Consider the following 26,642-nt stretch of genomic DNA (forward strand, 5'->3'; position numbering starts at 1 on the left):
CTTTAGTATTCACTTTATTTGTTAGTAATTGTAATGTAAAGGCTGATCAAAAACAAAGGCCTTGCTTTGCTTATACTCTGAAGTGTCACTGCAGTCAATATACCGTGCGATGGCTAAGCAATCAGTCTTTGTTCATTAGGATGGACGTGCTTCTCTTGGTGGAGCAGATAATAAACAAAGTCTATTATAACCAGGTTTCAGGGAGAGGAAATTCACTGCTTCGTTAAAAAAAAACACACATTTTTTTTTCTTCTTTTCTTCCTAAGACAATGTTGATATTGTCAGCTGATTTCCAGCTCTGAAGAGAACAGACAACACAAGCTCAGCATAACTCTATCCAAATCATAATTTGTCATCCTTGAGTAAGCAACCTATCTTGAACCTCAGTGGATTTATGCAGACACAGGAGACATAAAGAAAAAGACTTTAATGGAAACATTGAAGATTTTTTTTTTGCCTGTTCAGACATTGATTTTTTTATTTATCTCAGTAAAAATGGAACCTGAAAAACAAAAATTTACAATAAGATCTATATATCTAGAAAATCATTCACCAATTGTACACAGCAATATATTGTGACATACTTTAAAATAATTGCAGAAGAAGCTGCTGGTGATATTTGTAATAAATTATGCAGAGCTACGATAATAACTATGGATGAGCGAATGTGGTTGGTGATACTCAGATATTACTCGAGTATCTGGGTACTCGGGATTTACTAGTTTCTTAGCTGGCATTAGCAGGTGCTCGATTTCAAACTCAAATGCCTGCCCCGCATGTTACACAGCCACTAAGCATGTGGGGATTGCCTATGCGTCACTGTAATGTTGTAGCCATCTTGGTTGTGGCATTACTGTGATTGGCTGGCCGTGTGACATCAGGGGTTATAAAAGGGCAGGTACCGTCAGACTCGGCACACTGATGTCATTGCAAAGCTCTGGAGGGAGAAAGTGCTTGTCCATGTGTCTATGCACAGTGAAATGAATCGGAGTGCTGTAGTGTTGATAGTATGATGAGCTTCAGCACCAATAACAGTCATTGTAAGGGCTAATTTTGCGCTTTGCTATTTGTATCTTATACAATCTACATTTAGCCATAGGCTGGAGAGAAAATTGCAGGAGAAGGGAGAGTGGCTGAATACATTCTTTAGGCAGGAATTAGGGCTTTGAGGTCCATTGCTAATTAATAATTGCATAATTGCAGCAGTTGACCACAATTTTATTTTTTTGTGTGAAGAAACTGACTATATTGTCACCCATAAAGTATTAGGTGCTTTGTGGAACTTTCCTTTGTTATATAAACACTCCAAAAAAGCCTTTTTTTCTATATCCAATTACTCATACATATAATATTACATGGTTTGTGATACATTTTGATGTTATATAACAGTCCAAAAAAGTGTTAACACATTTTTCTGTATTCAATTATTCTCATAAAAATGAACAAAGCCTAGATTGGCCACTACTTTTTCACACCAACAGATTACAGCTGCGCATGATGTTGTTTTATATTTAAATGAATTGTTGCATTCAAGGGTGTTTGTATGACCCTATAATATTTTTTTTCCTAGCTTTGCACTTTATGCAAAACCTTAAGTGTAGTAGTCCAGCAACTACACTTTCAAAGTATATGAATGAGGCCTGCCAGTTGTTGCCTTTCAGCGGTCTATGGATGACCTTCCTTATAATTTTCCTTGCTTTGCACTTTCTGCAAAGCCTTCATGAGTGTATAAGTACATAACATAAACTACAGTTTCAAAATATTCAATAGAAACCAACCCAGCTGCATATCAAATGCTAAGAGAATGGGGCACCTCTGGTGGCCCACCCTAAAGCAGCTACACCAACTCCAAAAACACATGGCAAATAGGAGAAAAAGGAGTACCAGGCGATACATTTACTAAAAAAACAGTATAAATCTTTATTAAATGTCAAAAAGAAAAAAATATACCACATTAATTAAAGTGACCATACTCTACGGAGGTACAGACAGGAAGAGAGGTAACCACCTCAGCAGTGCAAGGTATCAGGCATTATATTAGTCATGATGCAAAAACAAGACCACGGAAAAGGGATGCCCCCATATTAATTAAGTAAACACACATCACACAGGATAATACCTAAAAAGTGCAAGGGGACAAGCTTACCCAGGTCTGTGAGATAGAGAGGTGGTCACCACAAGGACGGATGTCAGCCCCGACGTGCGTTTCGCTGGCACAAGCGCAGCTTTCCCAAGGGGATGGTTACAATGTGCAAATAGGACCTTCAAATAGCCCTTGTGATCGCTCACATGGTCCAAATAGACCAATCAAAATGGCGTCAGCGGCACATGCTCAGTGCGTACCCCAGGTCCTGCAGCAGCCAGTGCATCATATACTACAGCGCTAGTGCCGAGAATATGGAGATGATCGGCATCATAGGCAACCAATGAACCGCACATGCGCACAGCCAAGATGGAGTATACAAAAGAGACTGTGAAGTACTCATCACAATTACAATGTATACATCTGACAAAAACAAAGTCCAAATGATCATACCTGACCATGAGCACCGCAATCATTATTGTAAGGAAAAAAAATAAAAATACATTCTTTTTAAAATGTGAAACGAACTATAAGAAAAAAAAAAAAAAAAAAAAACAAATAGAAAAAAATTTGTATATATAAATGCTCAATTACCCACAATACAAAACATTAACAAATTGAAGAAGCACATCTAAAGCATGAAAAAGTAGGAATAAAATGAAAAATGTATCAATTATATCACAATAGTCCATGTATATTCACACGGTGGTGCCAACTCCATTTTTGCTTGATTGTAAGGTGCCAGTGTCTAAGTTCCATATATCTGTACAATGATTATCAATCTAAGATGCCGATAAAGAGACGATCCAAGGGTGGAATGAAGGCCAAATGAGCACAGAATCACAAAATTACTTTAAAAAAAAATACAAATAAAGTTAAAAACACAAAGAAAGACTTCCTAAAACAAGATGGGTAACTCGGACCATCAATAGTTTGTAAGAAGGTGGCAAAGCTCAGGGATTCATTGAGGCCGTTAGGCACCATAGTATCTAAAGCAACAATCCACTTGGTCTCCATCTGGGTAAGTAATTTTTTGTTATTGCCACCTCTAATGCCCACATGGAGAATATCGATTCCCCGGATTTTAAGTGTGATAGTATCACATCCATGGTGAGACTTAAAATGCCAGGGAATTGTTTTCATTTTAACTCCAAAAGTTCAGTCACTGTCGCGGCTGCACCAATGTCCCACACATGCTCACACATCCGTACCCGGAGTTCCTTAGTGGTGAGGCCAACATATATCCTGGGGCAGCCACAGGTGGCGTAATAAACAACATTGGTGCTGTCGCAGGATATACGCTGGCGTGTATCAGAAGTATTGTTACAACATTCTTTATGGATTTAATTAGTAATCCATACAGTTTAAAGCAGATATTATTACATTACGGTGGTATGTAAAACTCCCAAAAAGCGATGAAATATTTTTCTTGATTCAATTACTAACCCATAGAATACTACATGCTTTATAGTATATTTCTGTATTCATTAGTCATCCATAAAGAATTAGGTGCTTTCTCTGACATTTCGATGGTATATAAAACTTCAAATATGGGTGTAAAAATTTGTTGGGATTAAATTAGTAATGTATATATTTCGTGCTTTCTGTGACATTTCGGTGGTATATGGCATAAGTAGAGTATAGTATAAAGCATTGAAAAATTTGTCTGTATCAAATAGCCATCTACAGAGCATTAGGTGCTTTTGTTACATTTCAGTGATATACAAAACTCAAAAAAGCATTTGAAAAATTAGTCATCCATATAGTATTGGGTGCTTTCTGTTAAAATTCGGCGGTATGAGACTTCAAAAAATGTGTTTAAAAATTTGTCTGTGTTCAATTAGTCATCCATAAAGTATTTGGTTCTTTATGACATTTTGGTTGTATCCAAGACTACAAAATAGCATTTAAAATTTTAGTCTGGATTTAATTACTCATCTATACAGTATTAGGTGCCTTCTGTTACATTTCGGTGGTATATAAGTGTCAAGCACAGTGTGGGAAGGCTAAGTGCAACATGAGGGAAAGATGGGAAGGAAGCCCAAATGTTAGGGAAAGAGGGAGTGGAGACCACTAGGCAGATCGAATAGCACCCTGCCTCCCCCCCCACCGTCCCAATATTGGTTCCACAACAATTTCCGAGCAGGAACCTAAGCCCTGTAAATCCCTAGAGCTAGGCCCTGAATAGGAAAGGGGGGTATGAGCACTGGTCAGTCACCACACTGAAGAGAAGGGAGACAAACTGGGGCAAAGCAACTTATCTTGCGCAGACTCAGAGAGATAAAACCAAACATCCTCCAACAGCACCAGAGAGGAATTAAGCCGACTGCTATAGCTCCAAGCCTTCACAAGTGACTATGTGAATATCACCGGCGACTCCCTGAAGAAGACTGGGAGTCTATAAACACCCAGGTCCTGGTGTGTTTATTAGAGCCGAAGGGAGGTTGTCACTGGGTCCAAAATTCAAAAGGATTAGGAAGGTGTCTGCAATGCCAAATGCAGAGACCTTCTGGAGCCAGATGCAGAGCGACTGTCTGTAGCATCTGATGCACCCATGACAGTAGCCCAGTCTATGAGTTGCCTCCAGACACTTAGGACCAAGTTTCTCAGTATAAGAGGTATGGAATGAACGAACCAGCCTGGGGGCATTCACCACTAATGCTGAAACACATCCTTTCGGCAAAAATCCTTTCAGTGCACCAAGTATTGTAAGGAATGATGTTGGAGGCGAGAGTCTACAGTCCTCAAAATCTGAAACTCTAGATTTAACCCCTTAGTGACCGAGCCAAATTTTTGAAATCTGACCAGTGTCACTTTATGTGGTAATAACTCTGCAACGCTTCAACAAATCCCAGTGATTTTGAGATTGTTTTTTCGTGACACATTATACTTTATGATAATGGTAAATTTTGTTCAACATTTTTTGTGTTTATTTATAAAAAATATCAAAAATTTTAGAAAAATGTTAAAAAATTAGCAATTTTTTAAATTTGAATGATTATCCCTTTAATCCAGATAGTCATACAACAGCAAACCAATAATAAATAACATTTCCCACATGTCTGCTTTACATCAGCACCATTTGTAAAATGTTATTTTATTTTGTTAGCATTTTAGGAGGTTTAAAAATGTAGCAGCAATTTTTCATTTTTTCAAAGAAATTTACAAAATGTATTTTTTTAGGGACTTATCCATGTTTGACTTTAGGGGTCCCATATATTGGGAAACCCCCAAACGTGATACCATTTTAAAAACAGCAACCCTAAACATATTGAAAACTGCTGTCAGGTAGTTTATTAACCCTTCAGGTGCTTTACAGGAATTAATGCAAAGTGGTATGACAGAAATGAAAATGTGTATTTTTACCACCTAAATGTTGCTAACTTCTAAACAGATTACTACAGCCGTCAGACTCTAAGGCCGCGATTTGGTCATGAATTGCCAAGGCAAACATCAGGACAACAAAATCATGATCTGAGGGCACCAATTGTGACAAAGAAGAAGCCCCCACACTCTGTTAACCATTTATAATGATGTAGTCACTATTGATCAAAGGGGTTAAACAGATTTAGATGGTGCAAATACTGATCGTGGCTGGTACAGCAAGTTGTCAGCTATAGTGTACAACCGACAGATGCTGGATTGTCATCTGTATGGGGAGGCTATTCTCTTATATCTCAGGTCAGTTAAAAGACGTATCGGCGGTCATTAAGGGGTTAAATCAACCATTATTAGGGGCGACAATAGGGGTGAGGACTCAAGCGGTTCCACATATTTCTTGAGCAGAGACCTGAAAAAGATATTGTGGATATTAAGGGCCTGGGGTAGCTCAAGATGGTGGTTATTTTATAGGGTCAATAAAACTAGGATACAACTTCCAGGAAGGAACCCTCAGTTTGATATTCCTGGTAAACAATCACACAGTCATTCACATTCAGGTCTGGACCTAGCAAGTGTTTTGTCAGCCATACGTTTGTACCTGTCTTCCATAATCTTCAAATTACTCAGAATCCCCCACCACACTAAAGAGAGTGATGAAGCAAAAAGTTCCCCCACAGGAATTCTTGAAGCTTCTCCCTCACTAAAAGTACCAAACTGTGGATGATAACCATATGCACCAAAGAACTGTGACCTGCGGGTAGACTCCTGACAATGATTATTAATAGCAAATTCTGCCAGAGGGTAAGTAGGATACCCGATCCTCCTGATTCTCAGAGACAAAATACCTGAGGTAAGTCTCCAAATTCTGATTAATGCACTCGGACTGTCCATTCTACTGGGGATGGAAGGCAGAGGAAAAGGATTACTTGCACCCCAGTCGAGAACAGAATGCCTTCCAGAACTTGGAAATAATTTGTTCCCCTGATCTGACACCACATCGGAGGGAACCCTGTGAAGCTTCACGATTTCATTTATTAACACCTGAGCAAGAGACTTGGCATTCGGAAGTACTGGTGATGCAACAAAATGAACCATCTTGCTGAACCTATCTACAACCACCAAAACCAGTCTTGCCTGCAGATACCGGTAGGTCAGTAATAAAATTCAAGGACAAGTGCATCCATGGCCTGCCAGGAATAAGTAGTGGAAGAAGAGTACCAGACGGAAGGATATGCGGTACTTTAGAACAATGCAACACCGGCGAAAAAAAACTACGAGAAATGAAATCTGCAGTTATCTTACCACTTGGATAGCCAGCAATCAGAGTTGTGATGTTACTTAATTACTTTGTGGCACCGATTAGGTGGTACAAATAACCTTCCTGAAGTATAGGTGGCCGGGGCGTCCCCCTGGACCTCCAACACTTTACCTTCCAGCTCAGAGTACAATGCCAAAATGACTACCCCCTTCTTCAAAATCGGGACCAGGTTCTCATGGTCACCACCAGGAATGCTCCAGGACAAAACATCAGCCTTGACATTTTTGACCCCTGGACAGAAAGTGACTACAAAATTGAACCTAGTAAAAACAGGGACTAAGACATTTAGCCGATTGAAAATATGAGAGGTTCTTGCATCAGTAAGAACAGTAATGGGATGGACAGCCCCCTCCAACCAATGTCACCATTCTTCAAATGCCTATTTAATCATCAAAAGCTCCCAATTGCCCACGTCATAATTTCTCTCAGCCGAGGCCAATTTCTTAGGAAAGAAAGGGCATGGACGCCATTTACTCGGGGACGGAACCTGAGATAACACAGCCCCAACCCCCACCTCCGATGCATCAACCTCCACAGAAAAAGTTTGGGAAACATTTAGTTGACTGGTAAAATGGCTCTTTAGGGAGGAAAAAGCCTGCAGGGCGGCATCTGACCATTTGGAAAAATCAGACCCCTTCCTTGTCATGTCAGTAAGGGGTTTCACAACTACAGAATAATTTTGGATGAATTTTCAGTAAAAATTAAAGCCAAGAAAACGTTGTAGAGATTTCAGATTCTCAGGACCGTTCCAATCAAGGACAGCACGGACCTTCTCCGGATCCATCCGAAAACCCAAAGATGACAACGATACCCCAAAAACTGTACCTCTTGGCGAGAATATATTTTTCTAGTTTTGGCATATAGTTTATCCCTTAATATCTGCAACACCTGTTTAACATGCAACTGATGTGTCTCAATCTCCGATGAGTAAACCAAAATATTGTCCAGATGGACCACCATAAACCTGCCCACCAAAAGATGGAAAATATCATTAATGAAATGTTGGAAAACTGCAGATGACTGAAAGGCATGACCAGACTCTCGAAATGACCCTCAGGGGTATTGAATGCCATTTTCCAGTTAACCAGGTTGTGTGGTTTTCTGTTTTTTTTTTTTTTTTTTTCAATTCATCTACAATATTTTCAATTTTTTTTTTAAACACAAATTTCAAATTATTTCAGACAGTATTGAAAACTTCAAATGCATAAATGTTACAAACCCATTGTCGTCATGTAGTGATCCATTCTAAACAATATCATATTTACAAAATACGATAAAAAAAAATAAATACATCTCTCAGTACATGTAGGATAAACAGCAATTGTTATGTCTTTGCAACAAACAATAAATTCCCACTATGAGCAAAACTTCCATGATTTCCCCATTGAGAAGAAACCATAACTTGGTGGGAAACCTCCGACATCAAACTGAGTGAAAAAATAGACAGTTTAAATGGAAGAAACAAAACCGGTCAGATACTATTTTATGGGTTACTTTTATTGTTAATGTGTAGCTGTTAAACAGTTTGATACAATCAGTCTTCTATTTATATTTTACCAACATTTAAAATAAAGTTGGTCTATCACAGTGGGCACGAGAGTAAGAATCTGAGATGTTGGAAGTGTTGAAACCTTTATAGCAATCACCATTACAATGCTTTGATATTCAAGATTAGAACAATTACAGCTAGGGCCCTGTTCACATTTTTGCTGTACGTTTAGCATGTCCACCAGGAGAGTTCCCGACCTACATGAAACACATGTTCATGAAGCTGTATTGCCAGATGGAGACCAAAGCAGTATCCCGTTGACCATTTTCTGAACAAAGGATCAGAATAAAAAAATAAGGCTTAATTTTTCAGATTTCTGGCGTAAAACACCTTAACCTATCACAAAATTGTTATGCAAAAGTTTACCACTTTTGATGTTTTTACCAAAGGTGGTGGAGCCTGTGTTGGATAGGATGTGGTGAAGTCTGCCCAGAAAATTCAGCAAAAGTTATGCTGCCTTAGTGGTGCAAATGTCTCCAGAGTTATTCTTTGGAGTAATATTCCTGACACAGGTGCACGGCAGTTCTAAGATTTATCGATTTCCTTAAAAAGAAGAATCCACTTAAAGCATTAGGCTCATATTATTCCACCAGTGTTTCATTACAGGGATATTCTTAACTTTCTGATTCCTGAGGGTCTGTGGCCCCCAGCAATCCAGAACAGGAGCTCTGAAGAGCGGAGTTCAATCATGTGTACTGCCACCGCTTGATTCATTCTAATGAGTGCCGAAGATCAGCCAATTGCTCCGCAAACTCTGGCACCACCATGAAGAATAAATGGAGCAGAAGGGTGCATGATGAACCTCCGCTCCATTCAGCTGAAACTCCTCAAAGCTCCAGTTTTCAGGATCAGTGTGAGCCATGATGGTCAGAACCCCAGCAAATAGTTATAACCAATCCTATGGATAGGAATTAATGTTTAAACTTGAGAACGCCCATTTAAAGTGAACCTATCAGCAGGATTTTGCTAAGTAAACTACAGGCATTGTCAGGTTGGCAGTCTTATACTGATTGAAATGATATCTGGAGTGAAGAAATCCATCTTGTAGTTCTTGTGCAATCAGTGTTAGACGTTTTCAGCTACTGATATGCATATGCTCCCGGGCGGGAACGTAGGCAGTCTTATCTTCCTGCTCTAGGCCAGAGAAACCAAGAATAGACCTGCCGACAGGCCGCCCCGAAACACAAACAGTCTGTTTGGCAATTGTGAGTGCTATCGATGAGCTGGATGATGTGGTTTCTCTTTTCTTGTGAAATCGTCTTCATGGCTGCTTCTCGATATAAACCAATCACCTTTCACTTGGGAATCATTCTAATAGCACACTGAGCTATTGGGCAATGTGAGAACAGGTTGTATTTTGTATTCAGGAAGATTTTATTTTTTTTTTTTCACCACCAGGAGCAAAACAGTAACAATGCAGTGACATGACAAGAATCTGTATAACTAATCACATATTAAATGGCTTCAAATCAAGTTTTATATATGAGATATCCAAGATGATTGTGTATAACATGATGGTAGTTTCACGATCCATGCCGTAGTGGATGGTGCGATATGGAGCCTGAAAGTCAAAAGGTCAAAACGTTGTTATCCTTTTGCTCTTCTCTGTATGCCTAATGGAAAAAAAGGTATGAACTGGTATGTAAACTGGTGTGCATGCAGCATGTAAGATTTTCATTCATGCACTATGCTATTTATTTACTGCAGGGTATTTTATCATTGTTTCTCTCTTTGGTTTTCACTGTATCGGAGTCCCTTTTCAATCTAATTTTTGGCATAAATTTGCTTCCTTTATAAAGTACACTAATTTTTTTTAATACAAGTTATTAAAAAATTTAATTTTAGTTCACTTCATTTTTTTTTTTTTTAATCCTTCTTAAATTTTGCCTTATATACAAGTCTTTTATGCAGGAAAAAATGTTTCTTACCAATTTTTTTTCCTGTAAACTCCAATATACAGATGATCAGGTTTTTAAATACATCATATAGGGATTGCATACATCAGTTAGGACTGCTCTGATATGGGTATACCATGACGTTTGGTGGAGCAGCTTAGTATTCATTTTTTGCAAAAAACGTATCCACCAAATACCCTGTTTTTTACATCTTTTTACTAGCACTTGCGGATTACTGTGATTTTTTTTAAACTGAGTGTTTTTGGTTCTACTATGCTCTGTGTCTTCAAACTCCAATTTCTCGTAGATTTTAAATGCTTTTGGTTATGTGCACCTATTTGAGTAAATGGATGCAGAATTTCTGCATCTCTTAGCAGAAAAAACGCGGGTTTGGATGCTTTTTTTTGCTGCATTTTTATGGGTTTTTGCTTGCGCCTTTTTGACTGATTTGAGTGAGGTCAATGGTCAAAATCGCAGTGTAAAAAATGCTGACATGCTGCAGATTATTTTCTGCACCAAATCTGCAGGTGAAAAATTCTCAGTGTGTGTCACCGAGCCAAGGCAGTGGAGTACACTGTACCGGGTCCGGTCTGCAGGGGGATGTAACGGTGGCTGTGACCCAGTCCATGGCCCTGGGGCTCAACATTAAAAGGGGAACTGTCTTTAAAGGGGAAAATGTTCAAAGGCTGTCGTGACGCCACCTGTGGTGTTGGGTCGGTAATGGGACTGACGCTGCATTGAAGGAGGTCTCCTGAGGGATGTTGTGGCAGCACGGGTGTTACACTTCTCACAGGTGAAGCGGAGTCCCCTGGGGTCCTATGGTGTAAGGCATGGATGGTATGTGCTGGTGAATAAATGGAGGAGACAAGTTGTAAGTCTTTACCTGGCTTACTGCACATGGTAGGCCACAGTCCAGGGTACCAAGCACGGATGATGGTGGTCCGGCCAGCCCAGAGGCAATGGAGGGTTCCCTTTTCCAGTGGCGGTCTGTGAGCCTTTCCAACTAGTGCCTGCTGTGTATGAAGTCCCTGCTGCCTGAAGCTTCCTGTAGAGTCCTCTATTCCCCCTGTACCTGCATGATGGGCAGCTTGAGCCTTTTTACAGAAACTCTATCATGCCCTGGGCTCCTCAGGTGCTGCTGCATCTCAGGTGTGGTGTGGGCCAATCACATAAAGTTCTTAATCCTCCGATTCTGCCAAGTGTCATACAGTTCCACTAAAGCCTCATGCTCCCGGTACCCGGCTTCTGCGCTATGGCTCTGAGGGTGCCCGTCACAGTTCCTCTCTGAGCCCTGTTCCTCTCCTGTGCTCCTTCCCTTCCGGCTACTCCACATTCAACCCCTCAGGTTTCCCTTCAGAGGCTGCAGCTACCTCGTGGCTGCCAGGCCTCTCACGTCTGCTCCAGATGTCATTCTACTTCAGTGTCTCTCCCAGACTAAACTACTAACTCCTCCTCCAGGTCAGGATACATATAGCTTAGGGAAGCTCCCCTGAATCCGGGTCCTGAGTGTTGTGAATTCTGTGGCAGAGCTCCCTCCTGTGGTCACAAGTGGTACTTCGGCTGATTCTCTCTGGGAGCTTCCGTTGGTGGAGGAAAGTGGTACTGCGGCTTCTGAGTTAACTTCCTCAGGTGATGTGGTGAAGTCGTTAGGTGCTGCTCTATTTAACTCCACCTAGTGCTTTGATCCTGGCCTCCAGTCAATGTTCTAGTATTGGACCTGTTTCCTCCTTGATCGTTCCTGTGGCCTGCTGCTCTGCATAGCTAAGTTCTGCTTTGCTATTTTGTTTGCTGTTTTTTTCTGTCCAGCTTGTCTATTTGTTTTTTCCTGCTTGCTGGAAGCTCTGGGACGCAGAGGGTGTACCTCCGTGCCGTTAGTTCGGTGCGGAGGGTCTTTTTGCCCCCTTTGCGTGGTTTTTGTGGGGTTTTGTGTTGACCGCAAAGTTACCTTTCCTGTCCTCGCTCTGTTCAGAAAGTCGGGCCTCACTTTGCTAGATCTATTTCATCTCTACGTTTGTCTTTTCGTCTTAACTCGCAGTCATTATGTGTGGGGGCTGCCTTTTCCTTTGGGGTATTTCTCTGAGGCAAGGTAGGCTTATTTTCTATCTTCAGGCTAGCTAGTTTCTCAGGCTGTGCCGAGTTGCATAGGGAGCGTTGGGCGCAATCCACGGCTGCCTCTAGTGTGGTTGGAGAGGCTTAGGGATTGCGGTCAGCAGAGTTCCCACGTCTCAGAGCTCGTTCTATGTTTTTGGGTTATTGTCAGGTCACTGTATGTGCTCTGACCTCTATGTCCATTGTGGTACTGAATTACCTTATCATAACACCTGAGCTCCCTCTCCAGGCCTGGATTTGGAATGTGTTGTGTGTGTGGGTGCCTTACCTGGTGAAGAGAACTCCTTTGCCTTTGAGCATGACATTACTCTCCCCAAAAGCAACATCACTGCAGCAACCGGTCACCTGGTGTGCTACATGTGCATAACACTTCAGGTTTCTCACTCTACTTGCTGGCATCAATAATCAGGATTGCTTCAGGTTTCGCTAGCAAATCTGCAATGTGTGTAAAAGCCCTTATTGTCACCCCTTAACCCCTTCATGACCGGGGGATTTTTCGTTTTTCCGTGTTCGTTTTTCGCTCCCCTCCTTCCCAGAGCCATAACTTTATTTTTCTGTCAACTTGGCCATGTGAGGGCTTATTTTTTGCGGGACGAGTTGTACTTTTGAACGACATCATTGGTTTTAGCATGTCGTGTACTAGAAAACGGGAAAAAAATTCCAAGTGCGGTGAAATTGCAAAAAAAGTGCAATCCCACATTGGTTTTTTGTTTGGCTTTTTTGCTAGGTTCACTAAATGCTAAAACTGACCGGCCATTATGATTCTCCAGGTCATTACGAGTTCATAGACACCAAAAATGACTAGGTTATTTTTTATCTAAGTGGTGAAAAAAAATTCCAAACTTTGCTAAAAAAAAAAAAAAAAAAAAATTGCGCCATTTTCCGATACTCGTAGCGTCTCCATTTTTCATCATCTGGGGTCGGTTGAGGGCTTATTTTTTGCGTGCCGAGATGAAGTTTTTAATGATAGCATTTTGGTGCAGATACGTTCTTTTGATCGCCCGTTATTGCATTTTAATGCAATGTCGCGGCGACCAAAAAAAGTAATTCTGGCGTTTCGAATTTTTTTCCCGCTACGCTGTTTAGCGATCAGGTTAATACTTTTTTTTAATTGATAGATCGGGCGATTCTGAGCGCGGCGATACCAAATATGCGTAGATTTGATATTTTTTTTTATTGATTTATTTTGATTGGGGCGAAAGGGGGGTGATTTAAACTTTTATGTTTTTTTTATTTTTTTCACATTTTTTTTAAACTTTTTTTTTTAACTTTTGCCATGCTTCAATAGCCTCCATGAGAGGCTAGAAGCAGGCATAGCACGATCGGCTCTGCTACATAGCAGCGATCTGCTGATCGCTGCTATGTAGCAGAATTGCACGTGTGCTGTGAGCGCCGACCACAGGGTGGCGCTCACAGCGACGGGCAATCAGTAACCATAGAGGTCTCAAAGACCTCTATGGTTACCATTCACAAGCATCGCCGACCCCCGATCATGTGACGGGGGTCGGCGATGACGTCATTTCCGGCCGCCCGGCCGGAAGCGGTAGTTAAATGCCGCTGTCTGCGTTTGACAGCGGCATTTAACTAGTTAATAGGTGCGGGCAGATCGCGATTCTGCCCGCGCCTATTACGGGCACATGTCAGCTGTTCAAAACAGCTGACATGTCCCGGCTTTGGTGCGGGCTCACCGCGGAGCCCTGCATCAAAGCAGGGGAGCCGGCATCGGACGGTATAGTACGTCCGATGCCGGTAAGGGGTTAAAGTGGAGTAAAAGTGTGACACCATTGTTCTCAGCAGTGATCTTGGGAGTCAGAGATGCTTCCGGGGGTCTTTCCCCATGCTGTTATCCTTTCAATCAGCATTTACTCAATCCATTTCAACATTTTCACTTTCCCTAGACCTTCTTGTAGGGTCTGCTGAAAAAATGCTTGGATTTCCCATTGAGTCCCGTTATACTCGTTGCTCGAAAGAGCTTTCGAGTATTGGGAAATGCTCTGTTTCAGCATCTGAGCTTTTTAATGAATGCTCATTACTACTGAGTACTTTTTTCAGTTTTCCATTTGAGATATCACATTTGTTTTTCTTCTTCCGTTCATGTAGTAACAGTTATGGTTGAAAAAGATCAAGATCAACCTGTAATTTACAGATGCTGATCCAGCAGTAGCCCAATGTTTTTCAAGCAATATTTTGCTCTGGACTGTCTCCTGAGTGTCATACAGTAAAATGCAAACAAATTTACAAAGAGAATAATTTGTAATGGAAAAAGTGGCTAATAACCTTGGTATTCAATAAAAATATAATCTATATTTCCATTATGATTTCACCATGATTTTTTGGGGAGAACCTCAAACATTTACATTATTCTGTGAGGTCAGGAGGTGTCATTGTATTCCAGAAATGACACATTTTCATGCTGTTCCAAAATTCAGATAGCAGAAGGTCTCACTGCTGGTAGTGTCACTGGACATTTCAGCCAAGTGATATTGTTTTCGGAATGAACATTGAGAGTACTTTAAAGACAATCTGTTGCCAAATTTCGCAGTACAAATTGCATACATCAGATCGATCTCTAAGACCTGTTGAGGTCTTTGTAATTACTTTGAAAATTTATCTCAAGGATAACTGAATAATCCCTTTGTCTCCTTTACTCGTAATTTAATTATTACATTGCCATTCTCATGTGGATTTTCAATACAAATACCCCAGCCTAATGAGCTCCAAGAGGTCTATTTAATAATGTATGCAGTATGTATTGTGAAATTTGGTGATAAGAGATGAGCGAACCAGAACAGTAAAGTTCATCATGCGTACCGAACACCTACTGTTCGGGTATGGACACCGAACACGGTCTTCAGCAGGAAGTCCATGTTACTGTTCGGGTTCAGCTACCCAAACACCGGGTGTTGTGCCATGCACATAACAGCGCGGCAAACACTGCTTCTGATCGGCGGTGAAATCTGAGAACCACGTTTCCCACGCTGTCAAGACAGCAGGAGTGCTCAGCTGTGATCGGAGGTATAAAATTTACTTCCGTCATTGGTGTCAGCTGATTGGATGACTGCTCCTATCATCTGACACTTGCTGCCACTAATAACAGCAGGAGCGGTGGATGGGAGTATTCATCTGCAGCTCCTGTGCTGTAAATAAATAAATTTAAATAAATTTAAACAAACCAGCGTAGTTTCCCCTGTATTTTTGATAACCAGTCAGACAAAACTCATAGCTGGGGGCTGCAACCCTCAGCTGTCAGCTTCAGCAAGGCTAGTTATCAAGAGTAGGAGTCCCCACGCCATATTTTTAAATTATTTAACTAATTAAAAATATGGTATGGGGTCCCCCTCATTTTTGATAACCAACCCTGCTAAAGCAGACTGCTGGGGCTGGTATTATTCTAAGGCTGGTAAGGGGCCATGGATATTTCCCACCCAGCCTAAAAATAGCAGCCTACATCTGTTAGATGTACTAATTCTGGCACTTTGCCCAGCTCTTCCCACTTGCCCTGTAGCAGTGGCAAGTGGGGTTAATATTTGTGGGGCTGATGTCACCTTTTTACTGTCAGTTGACATTAAGCCCAAGGCTTAGTAACGGAGAGGCATCTATAAGACACCTATCCATTACTAATCCTACAGTTGTATTGTAAATAAAGACACAGCAAGAATGGCAGAATAAATACGGGAGCTGTTTTTTCACAATTGCTGTGGTGCTGTCCTTCTCTTCATGCGCTTCTGGATTTACCTACTGGGATGGATCCCCTGGTGAGGACGTGCACTCTGCTGTCCATAGAGACATTGCCATTATAGGGTGCGGCTTTACTATTAATATTTGATACAGCAAGAATAAAGTCCTTTAATTGATAGAAAGACACAGACTCCTTTTAATAATCTTAATTAAACCATACTTACGACCTCTCCTAATTCCAAGGAAGCCCTCAATCTCCTGTAATAAACCAAAAATTATAGAACAATATACCATACCTGTCCATTGTTCTGTCCCATACCATAATCCATGTCTGGGGGCTAAATAGTTTTCCTCGATGGTGCCAAGATGCAACCATCCAGGCTGAGAACCACTGGGGAATGAACTGCTATGAGTAGTGTTGAGCATTCTGATACCGCAAGCATCGGGTATTGGCCGATATTTGCGGTATTGGAATTCCAATACAGAGTTCCGATACTTTCAGTATATCGGATACTGGAATCGGAAGTTCCCATAATTCAAACAGCCAGAATTCAGCCAATGAGGAATGATTAGAAGCAGGGGTGGATTAAGGGTAGCCAGGGCCCCGGGCTGTTCAGACACTGTGGGCCCCACCGGTCATGTGACGGGGGTCATGATATACCCGAACCAGATTATTCCAGAAAAATGGACGGGCCCTTTTCTACTGTAGCCTGTTAAATATTTGTTAAAATATGCAATACAATTTAGGTATATTTTGATTTATTTTTCAATTTTTAAAATGACCAATATCACATACAAGGAACAAATACCACCGCACCATGTCAAGACCACATATTACCACCACTTGGTGACCAAATAGCACATACAAGGGACAAATACCGCAACACCATTTCCAGACCACATATTACCACCACAGAGTGACTGAATACTACAATACTGATCAGTAATAAAAAAGACCACAATACTATCGCCATAAGTGCCAGTATTCACAGGAGATCTGTACCTAGTATGCAGTGTCTGTGTAGAGGTTATACAGCAATCACTGGTGACATCATATACAGGAGCTCTGTATATAGTATACAGTGTATAGTGTCAGTGTATAGGTAACACACTGACTCACCAGTGACGTCTCTAGGTGAAGTCCTTCATCTTTCATCCAGCACAGACTGCCATCATTTTTTCCAGCCAGGGCTGGTTTCTGCAGGAAATAACAGTTATCTCAAGGTCCGCTTGCAGAACACATTCCTTAATTTTTCCCAATTTCTACATTACTCCACATGAAGAAAAAAAGGCGATATAGTGTCACTCTGCACAGTAACAGAACCGCCCCCCCATTTAAAACAGTATACTCAAAAAATAAAATAAATACATCACTGCAGTAATAATATCCCTTAATTAGCCCCTATGGTAATAATATTCCCCATCCTGGCCCCGTGTATCTCATTCCTGGCTCCTGCAATATGTTCTTGCATCCTGCCCTCATGAGTATCTATTCTACCCCATATGATCTCCCCATCCTGCCCATCTGTCTCCATCGTATCCATCCTGCCCCATGATCCAATCCTGCCCCATGTCTTTCATTCTGCCCATGCCTCCAGTCCCGCCCCCAGTGTGTCCAGCAATCTGCCCCAGATGTCCAGCATTGCCCCCAGACAGTGTGTCCAGCAATCTTCCCCAGTGTGTCCAGCATTGCCCCAGTGTCTCCAGCATTGCCCCAGTGTGTCCAGCAATCATCTGCCCCAGTGTGTCCTCCGGCATGGCCCCCAGTGTGTCAAGCAATCTGCCCCTGTGTCTCCAGCATTGCCCTAGTGTGTCCAGCTATCATCTGTCCCAGTGTGTCCTCCAGCATTGCCCCAGTTTGTCCAGCAATCTTCCCCAGTGTCTCCAGCATTGCCCCAGTGTGTCCAGCAATCATCTGCCCCAGTGTGTGTCCAGCAATCTGCCCCAGTGTCTCCAGCATTGCCCCAGTGTCTCCAGCAATCATCTGCCCCAGTGTGTCCTCCAGCATTGCCCCCAGTGTGTCCAGGAATCTGCCTGTGTCTCCAGCATTGCCCCAGTGTCTCCAGCATTGCCTCAGTGTCTCCAGCATTGCCCCAGTGTCTCCAGCAATCATCTGCCCCAGTGTGTCCTCCAGCATTGCCCCCTGTGTGTCCAGCAATCTGCCCCAGTGTCTCCAGCATTGCCCTAGTGTCTCCAGCATTGCCCCAGTGTGTCCAGCATTGCCCCAGTGTGTCCAGCAATCATCTGCCCCAGTGTGTCCTCCAGCATTGCCCCAGTGTGTCCAGCAATCATCTGCTCCAGTGTGTCCTCCTCCAGCATTGCCCCCAGTGTGTCCAGCAATCTCCCCCATTGTCTCCACCGGTAGGTTATCAAAAAACAAAAAAACAAACCGAATTCTCCTCGCCTGACCAGCGCCCCAGGCGGCGAGCTCCCTCCAGCAGTGTGCACTCGCCAGCGACAGACAATGACGTCAAACGCCGGCGACGTGTGCGCTGCAACTGCGGCTGACTTCAGCTGCCAGCCTCCAATTGGCTGGTGGCTGTTAACTATTGACGTGCGGGCGCGTGCCCACACGTCAATAGGAAACCACCGCAGCGCCGGTAGGGGCCCGGTGAGCAGATGAGATGGGGCCCGATGCGGGCCCCCTCTCTCTGCCCACCGAGTCCGGGGGCCCATAAATGATACGCCAGTCTGACAGGGGCCGGTGCAGTAATGCCCTGATGGCGGCGGCCGGCGGGCAATCTGTGCGGTAGCCCAGGGCCCCCCCACACCACTGGGCCCTGGGCTACCGCCCAGATTGACCCTCTTATAATCCGCCCCTGATTAGAAGTGTGGGCACATCCTGTTCTGCATGGTAGGCATGTAACTACTGGCATGGCTGTGATTGGCTGCTGAAATGATGTCATGATGCACTATAAAAGTCGCCGCCGCCATTTAGGGTTCACTCTGCTGTGAATTCAGTTAGGGACAGGACGCTGTGTTCTGACTGAGGGCCAGTTTAGAGATAGCAATTTGCTTCATTGTGCTTTACCCAGGCTAATTTAGCAACCGCTGTGTGAGAACCTTGTTTTTGGCTTGCAGCGCTGTTCACAGGTGTCTGCAAGGTGTCTGTGTGAGAGTAGCTCACTCTGTAGTCTGGTCTGCAGCCACCGCTGGTTGTAGTCAGCTCAGGGTGCATCACTGCCTCATACCGCTCCATTGTCCGTTTTTCAATTAGTGCAGCCAGCTGCACATTTGTTCAAATTTATCCTATTAGTGGCTACCAAACGGTATACAGCTAGATTGTGGGAAAACAATATAGGATTGCATAGAGGAGCTTTTTTGGCCTTGCAGCGCCGTTCACGACGGTCTGCACGGGGTCTCTGTGTGAGTGCAGCTCACTATGTAGTCTGTTCTACCGCCACAGCCGGTTGTAGTCAGCTCAGGGTGCGTCACTGCCTCATACCGTTCCATTGACCGTTTCTCAATTAGTGCAGCCTGCTGCATATTTGTTCAAATTTATCCTATTAGTGGCTTTCCATCCGTATCCTGCTAGATTGTGGAAAAACACTATATAGGAGTACATAGAGGAGCTTTTTTTGGCCTAGCAGCGCCATTCACGGCTGTCTGCATTGTCTGTGTGTGAGTGCAGCTCACTATGTAGTCTGCTCTGCAAAAAAAAAAAAAAAATTAATACAGTTCACCAAACACACCACTTTACAGTTGTGGAGGCCACATTAGCTCATTTAAGTCTAGTCCACACTTTTGAAAATTAGTGTTTCTTATACCTGATAGGAGCTGTTCAGGAATAAGCACACTAAGCCCTTAGCAGTACTTTTCTGCCTATCTTTATCAGTCTACCAAGATGAAGAAGGCAGGGACAGGACGTGGGGATTCTGTGCCTGCTGCGGGCACCGGTGACTCATCACCCAGTTTCAGCAGGGAACAGTCCTTCATGCGCAGCTTTGTAGGAGATCACCGTACCCCGCTGCTGCGGGAAGAACAAATTGAAGCTGTTGTGGGATGGATGGCAGCTAACACATTGACTTCAATTAGTTCCACATCCTCTCAGGCACAGAGCACTGGAGAGCACACATCTGTCTCTTCACCACCTGCCAAATTGCCCAGGCAGTCAGAGAGCCCAGGACAGGAGCCATCTCTACTTCTGTTCTCTGAATCTCTTGGCTTGGAAACAGGGGGCCAGCCAAGCAGCATTGGAGAAATGGAAGAAAAGGCAGTATGCAGTGATGCCCAACAGCTTTGTCTCTCTGATTCTGAAGAGACGGGTGAGCCAGTGCCTCCAGTCAGCACACTTCAGTACACATCTGATTATGAGACTCAGGTGCCACTTTCAGGTGTGTACTGTGCTGCCGAGACTACCCAGGAGAAGCAGTTGGTGGAAGAGGGTAGTGTAGATGATGAGGTCCTTGACCCATCATGGCGTGAGGTACAGGAAGGTGGTGGGAGCAGCTCTGAGGAAGAGATTCCCCGAACGGCCCAAAGAGGGAGGAGGAAGACTGCGGTGCTTGTAGCCTCCACTTCGGCACCCATTAGGAGCATGCCTGTTATGATACGGTGGTCTAGGAGCAACATGAAACGAGCTCTGAAGGAAGTGTAACTGTACTGACCGCAGTCCCTAAGCTCAACACAACACTAGAAGTAGCCGTGAAATGCTCCTAACTCTCCCTAGGCATCTCGTCACAGCCTAAGAGCTAACTACCCGTAAAGAAAGAAGCAGGAAAGCTATCTTGCCTCAGAGAAAATCCCCAAAGGATAGATTAGCCCCCCACAAATAATGACTGTGAGTGGAGAGGGAAAAGACATACACAGAATGAAACCAGGATGAGCACAGGAGGCCAGTCTAACTAAATAGATAGGACAGGATGGAATACTGTGCGGTCAGTATAAAACACTACAAAAATCCACACAGAGTTTACAAAAAATCTCCACACCTGACTAAAGGTGTGGAGGGCAAATCTGCCTCCCAGAGCTTCCAGCAAGACAGAATTAATTCACACAGATAAGCTGGACAAACATAGAAAGCACAGAATGGATGTCCACAATCTATGGACAGTAAAGAGCAAAACAAAAACTTAGCTTTGCTGAACTGGTCAGGATAACAGGGAACTCCAAAGAGATTTGAATCCAACCAGGAACCATTTACAAGTGGCACTGGCTGAAGAAAGAGCCAGGCCTAAATAGCCGAGTAGAAGAGACGATAAGTGGAGGCAGCTGATGACAGCTAACTCCAAGGAGCAGCCATACCACTAGAAACCACAAGAGGGAGCCCAAGAGCAGAACTCACAAAAGTGCCACTTACAACCACCGGAGGGAGCCCAAGAGCGGAATTCACAACACATGTGTTACGACCGCCGCACATACTTACCCGGCTTCTCTCATCCCTCGGCGCACTAGCGATCCTGTCCAGCGCCGCTCTGCTTCCTCCTTCGCTGGCTCACGGCGTCCGGTCTCACTGCGCATGCGCGGTCGCGTCTCCTCCATCGCAGAGCCTTCTGGGAGGTCGCGACCCGGTGGCTCCGCCCCAACATGGCAGCGCCCATCGGGTATTTCTTCCCGGCGTCTTCCTAGGTAAGATGCCTTTGCTTTGTAGGTGCACTGTCTGCCGTCAGTGTCCCTATGTCCTAGGCTCCCTTATTCCGATATCTTTTCCCTGCTCAGTGTTCGCTTTGTTTCAGTGCCGTGTCCTGCCAAGTTCCGTGTTCCTGCTGTGTCCTGCCTAGTTCCTGCCTAGTTCCGTGTTCCTGCTGTGTCCTGCCAAGTTCCGTGTTCCTGCTGTGTCCTGCCTAGTTCAGTGTTCCTGCTGTGTCCTGCCAAGTTCCGTGTTCCTGCTGTGTCCTGCCAAGTTCCGTCTTCCTGCTGTGTGTCCTATCCAGTTCCGTGTTCCTGCCGTCTCCTGCCAAGTCCTGTGGTCCTGCCGTGTTCTACATCGTCTGTGTTCCTGTCATCTTCAGTTAAGTCCTGTTTTCCTTTTATGCCTCGCCACTCTAATAGCTCTGTAGTCTCCATCTATCTTGGGTCGTCCCTTTGGCTCTAGCTGTTGTCTCCATTCCCCCGAGGTCCTGCTCCTAACGCTCCCTGTATAGGGGGTGGTTCCATCTGGTCCGCTCGACCCCGGGGGCTCTAGAGTCACGACCCAGAGGGTCCACTCTCGGATTTCTGTCTGAATCCCTACAGTAAGCAAAGGCCATGGACCCCGCTGGGGCCTCTGCTGCGCAAAAAGAGCTACTCTTTTTGCGGGAGAATCAGTCCCGTATAATGTCCTTTTTGAAATCTATGGATTCTCGCTTGTCTTCGCTCCTGCCCTCTGATCCTGGCAACGCTGCTCTACTCGTTGGCGTACAGCAAGAGTTAGCTCAGCAGCGTGACACCCAGGCCCATATTCTTAGTTATTTGTCTTCAATAGACGATCGGCTGCTTTCTATCCAGACAGCCACTTCTACATCTGCTCCTGCTTCCCACCCTCCACCCCGCTTGGCTAAACCACCTCGATACAATGGGGATCCTAAATCCTGCCGTGGATTTTTAAACCAATGCCGTCTTCACTTTGAGCTTCCGCCCCAGCATTACCCAACGGATCGGTCCAAGGTTGCTTTTTTGATTTCCCATCTGGAGGGTGACGCCTTGGCATGGGTTAATCCACTCTGGGAGTGAGACGATCCCCTAGTCTCCCGGTTGTCTGAATTTTTGGAGACTTTCCGTCTTGTTTTTGACAAACCTGGACGTCTGGCCTCTACTACTGAAGCTCTATTTTCTCTCCATCAGGGATCGCCATCCGTAGGCCAGTACGCTATTCAGTTCCACACCCTCTCCTCTGATTTGGGCTGGAACAATGAGGCGTTGGTGGGTGCTTTCTGGCGGGGCCTCTCTGGGCGCATAAAAGATGAGTTAGCTGGTCGGGACACCCCTACAGTTTTGGAGGAATTAATTTCCTTAGCTACCCGTATTGACCTTTGGTTCCAAGAACGCACCCGTGAGCGGAGATCTCTTCGTTCTTCTCCTGCCACCCGAAAGCCACTCAGCCCACAGCCCAGAATTTCTTCTCAGGCGTCCGCACCAGAACCTATGCAGGTGGACCGTCTTAAGATGTCCGAACAACGTCGTAAAGAGAGGCGCACTCAGGGGTTATGTTTTTACTGCGGGAGTGCTGCTCATTTATTGCGCTCTTGCCCTGAACGTCCGGAAAACTCCTCCGCCTAGGTCAGGTAAGAGAGGCCTCTCTAGGTGTGTGTGATCCCTCTCAACCCCTTACTTTGTCCGTTCTTTTGCATGTTGCGGGCAAGGGCATTTCTTTGGATGCGTATGTGGATTCAGGTGCAGCAGGGAATTTTATCAGGTTGGAAGAGGTTTTGAAATTCTCCGTTCCAGTCAAAACCTTAGAGGCTCCTGTGATTCTTGCAGCTGTGGATGGTAAACCTTTACAGGAGACCATTACTCAAGTAACACTTGAGGTGAAACTTCAAGTTGGGGCTCTGCACAAGGAGAGAATTGCATTTTATGTTTTAGCAGGCCTGTCTCATCCTATGCTATTAGGTCTTCCTTGGTTACGGAACCACGAGCCCATTTTAGATTGGCGCAATGGCAATATCTTGCGCTGAGGTGAGTTTTGTCGGGAACGTTGTCTGCTGCCGGTGCGTCCTGTGGGGTTTTCCTCTAATTCTTCTCCTTCCTCTTCTCTTCCCGCCTTACCCTGTGTCTACAGCGCTTTTTCTGATGTCTTCAACAAAAAGGAGGCTGAGGGTCTTCCGCCTCACCGTCTCTATGATTGTCCCATAGATTTCGTGCCTGGAACTAACCCGCCCAGGGGCAGAATCTATCCTCTCTCTCCTGCTGAGACTCAAGCTATGTCTGAGTACATTCAAGAAAATCTTGCTAAAGGATTCATTCGCAAGTCTTCTTCTCCGGCCGGAGCAGGGTTTTTTTTCGTGAAGAAGAAAGACGGATCTCTCCGTCCCTGCATTGATTATCGAGGCCTAAACAACATCACGGTGAAGAACAAATATCCTCTGCCACTCATTCCGGAACTCTTCGACCGTCTTCGGGGTGCGCAAATTTTTACCAAATTAGATTTACGTGGCGCATACAATTTGGTTCGTATTCGTGCAGGCGATGAGTGGAAGACTGCCTTCAATACTCGTGACGGTCACTACGAATACTTGGTTATGCCGTTTGGTCTCTGCAACGCCCCCGCGGTTTTCCAGGAATTTGTGAACGATGTATTTCGGGATCTTCTCTATTCCTCAGTCGTAGTTTACCTTGACGACATTCTCATCTTTTCTCCGGATCTCTCCACTCACAGGCGAGATGTCCGTCGTGTTCTGCAAAGGCTAAGAGAGAATCATCTGTTCGCTAAGATTGAGAAGTGCGTCTTTGAACAATCTTCCCTTCCCTTCCTTGGATATATTGTCTCAAGATCTGGCTTAGAGATGGAGCCAGAGAAGGTTTCTGCTGTCCTGAATTGGCCTCGTCCTCTTGGAACAAAAGCCATCCAACGTTTTCTTGGCTTTGCCAATTACTATAGACAATTTATTCCTCATTTTTCTTCCTTGACCAAGCCTATCTCTGCCCTAGTTCGCAAGGGAGTCAACTCCAGTCTTTGGACCCCTGAGGCTGAAGAGTCCTTTCTGTCCCTTAAACAAAGTTTCGCCACGGCCCCTGTGCTTCATCGTCCTGATGCTAATAGACCGTTTGTCCTTGAGGTCGACGCATCCTCTATTGGAGCTGGAGCTGTACTTCTGCAAAAATCTTCGTCCGGACGTTTGGTGACCTGTGGTTTTTTTTTCTAAAACCTTTTCCGCCCCTGAGCGTAACTACTCTATAGGGGACAAAGAACTATTGGCTATCAAGCTAGCCTTGGAAGAATGGCGTTATCTTCTTGAGGGGTCTTTTCATCCATTCACCATTTACACAGACCACAAGAATCTGGCCTATATTCACTCTGCCCAAAGACTAAATCCACGACAAGCCAGATGGTCTTTATTCTTCGGACGATTTGAATTTGAACTTCATTTCCGACCCGGAAATAAGAATGTCAAAGCAGATGCTCTTTCGAGATCCTTTCAGCCTCAGGACATTGAGGATTCTCCAGCTCACATCATTGATCCTGCGAAGATCGTCACTCTTGCTCCGCTTAGAGTGATTTCAACTCCTCCTGGCAAGACTCTTTTGGCTAATCAAGACAAGGAGAGAGTTTTACGTTGGGGTCACTCCTCCAAAATTGCAGGACATGTAGGAGTCAAGAAGACACTTTCTCTAATCTCTCGGCACTACTGGTGGCCATCTCTCCGACAAGACGTCACCAAATTCATCGCCTCTTGCCCTTCTTGTGCCAAGAACAAAGTCCCTAGGCAGCCTCCTTCCGGTCTCCTGCATCCTCTGCCGGTGCCTTCCGTCCCTTGGAGTCACATAGCTATGGACTTCATCACTGATCTACCGTGTTTCTCGAATTGCTCTGTCATCTTGGTTGTTGTAGATAGGTTCTCTAAGATGTCTCACTTCATCGCATTGCCTGGTCTGCCTTCCGCTCCAGAGTTGGCAAAGATCTTTTTACACCAAGTCTTCCGTCTTCATGGTTTTCCACATCATATCGTCTCAGACCGTGGAGTACAATTTACCTCACGTTTTTGGAGAGCTCGCTGCAGTCTGTTAAAGGTTAACTTGGATTTCTCTTCCGCCTATCACCCTCAGTCCAACGGACAAGTGGAGCGAGTTAATCAAGTTCTAACTACATATCTGCGACATTTCTCCAACGCACACCAAGATGACTGGGTCTCTCTTCTCCCCTGGGCTGAATTCTCATATAACAATCTTCCCAGCGAGTCTTCCTCCAAAACTCCTTTTTTTGTAGTCTATGGTCAACAACCGAACATTCCTCTTCCTGTTTCTCTTTCCTCGGGGGTACCGGCAGCGGATTTCTTGTCCCGGGAATTCTCTACGATTTGGAATGAGACCAAAGTGGCTCTTGAGAGAGCTAGCCTTAATATGAAAAAGTTTGCTGACAAGAAGCGTTTGGATGCTCTGCCATATTCTCCGGGTGGTAAAGTTTGGCTCTCCTCTCGCTATATCAAGCTTAAAATTCCCTCTTGCAAACTGGGTCCTCGCTATATTGGTCCTTTTCCTATCTTGAGTCGCATTAATGATGTCTCTTATAAGTTGAAGCTACCTGCCTCTTTGCGCATTCCTAATGCCTTCCATGTGTCTCTTCTCAAACCCGCAGTCTTTAATCATTTTCACTCCGCTACCTCTCCCTCTCCTCAGCTCTGTACTTCTGATGGAATCTTTAATGTTAAAGATATTCTGGCTAAAAAGGTAGTTGGGGGTAAGACTTATTTTTTGATTGATTGGGAGGGATTTGGTCCTGAGGAGAGGTCCTGGGAGCCTCGAGGGAACATCAATGCTCCCCTTATCATGAAGAGATTCCTTTCTAGCCTTAAAAAGAGGGGGACTAAGGAGGGGGGTACTGTTACGACCGCCGCACATACTTACCCGGCTTCTCTCATCCCTCGGCGCACTAGCGATCCTGTCCTGCGCCGCTCTGCTTCCTCCTTCGCCGGCTCACGGCGTCCGGTCTCACTGCGCATGCGCGGTCGCGTCTCCTCCATCGTAGAGCCTTCTGGGAGGTCGCGACCCGGT

Source organism: Ranitomeya imitator, chromosome 9 (genome assembly GCF_032444005.1).
Source record: "Ranitomeya imitator isolate aRanImi1 chromosome 9, aRanImi1.pri, whole genome shotgun sequence".
Classification (NCBI taxonomy): Eukaryota; Metazoa; Chordata; class Amphibia; order Anura; family Dendrobatidae; genus Ranitomeya; species Ranitomeya imitator.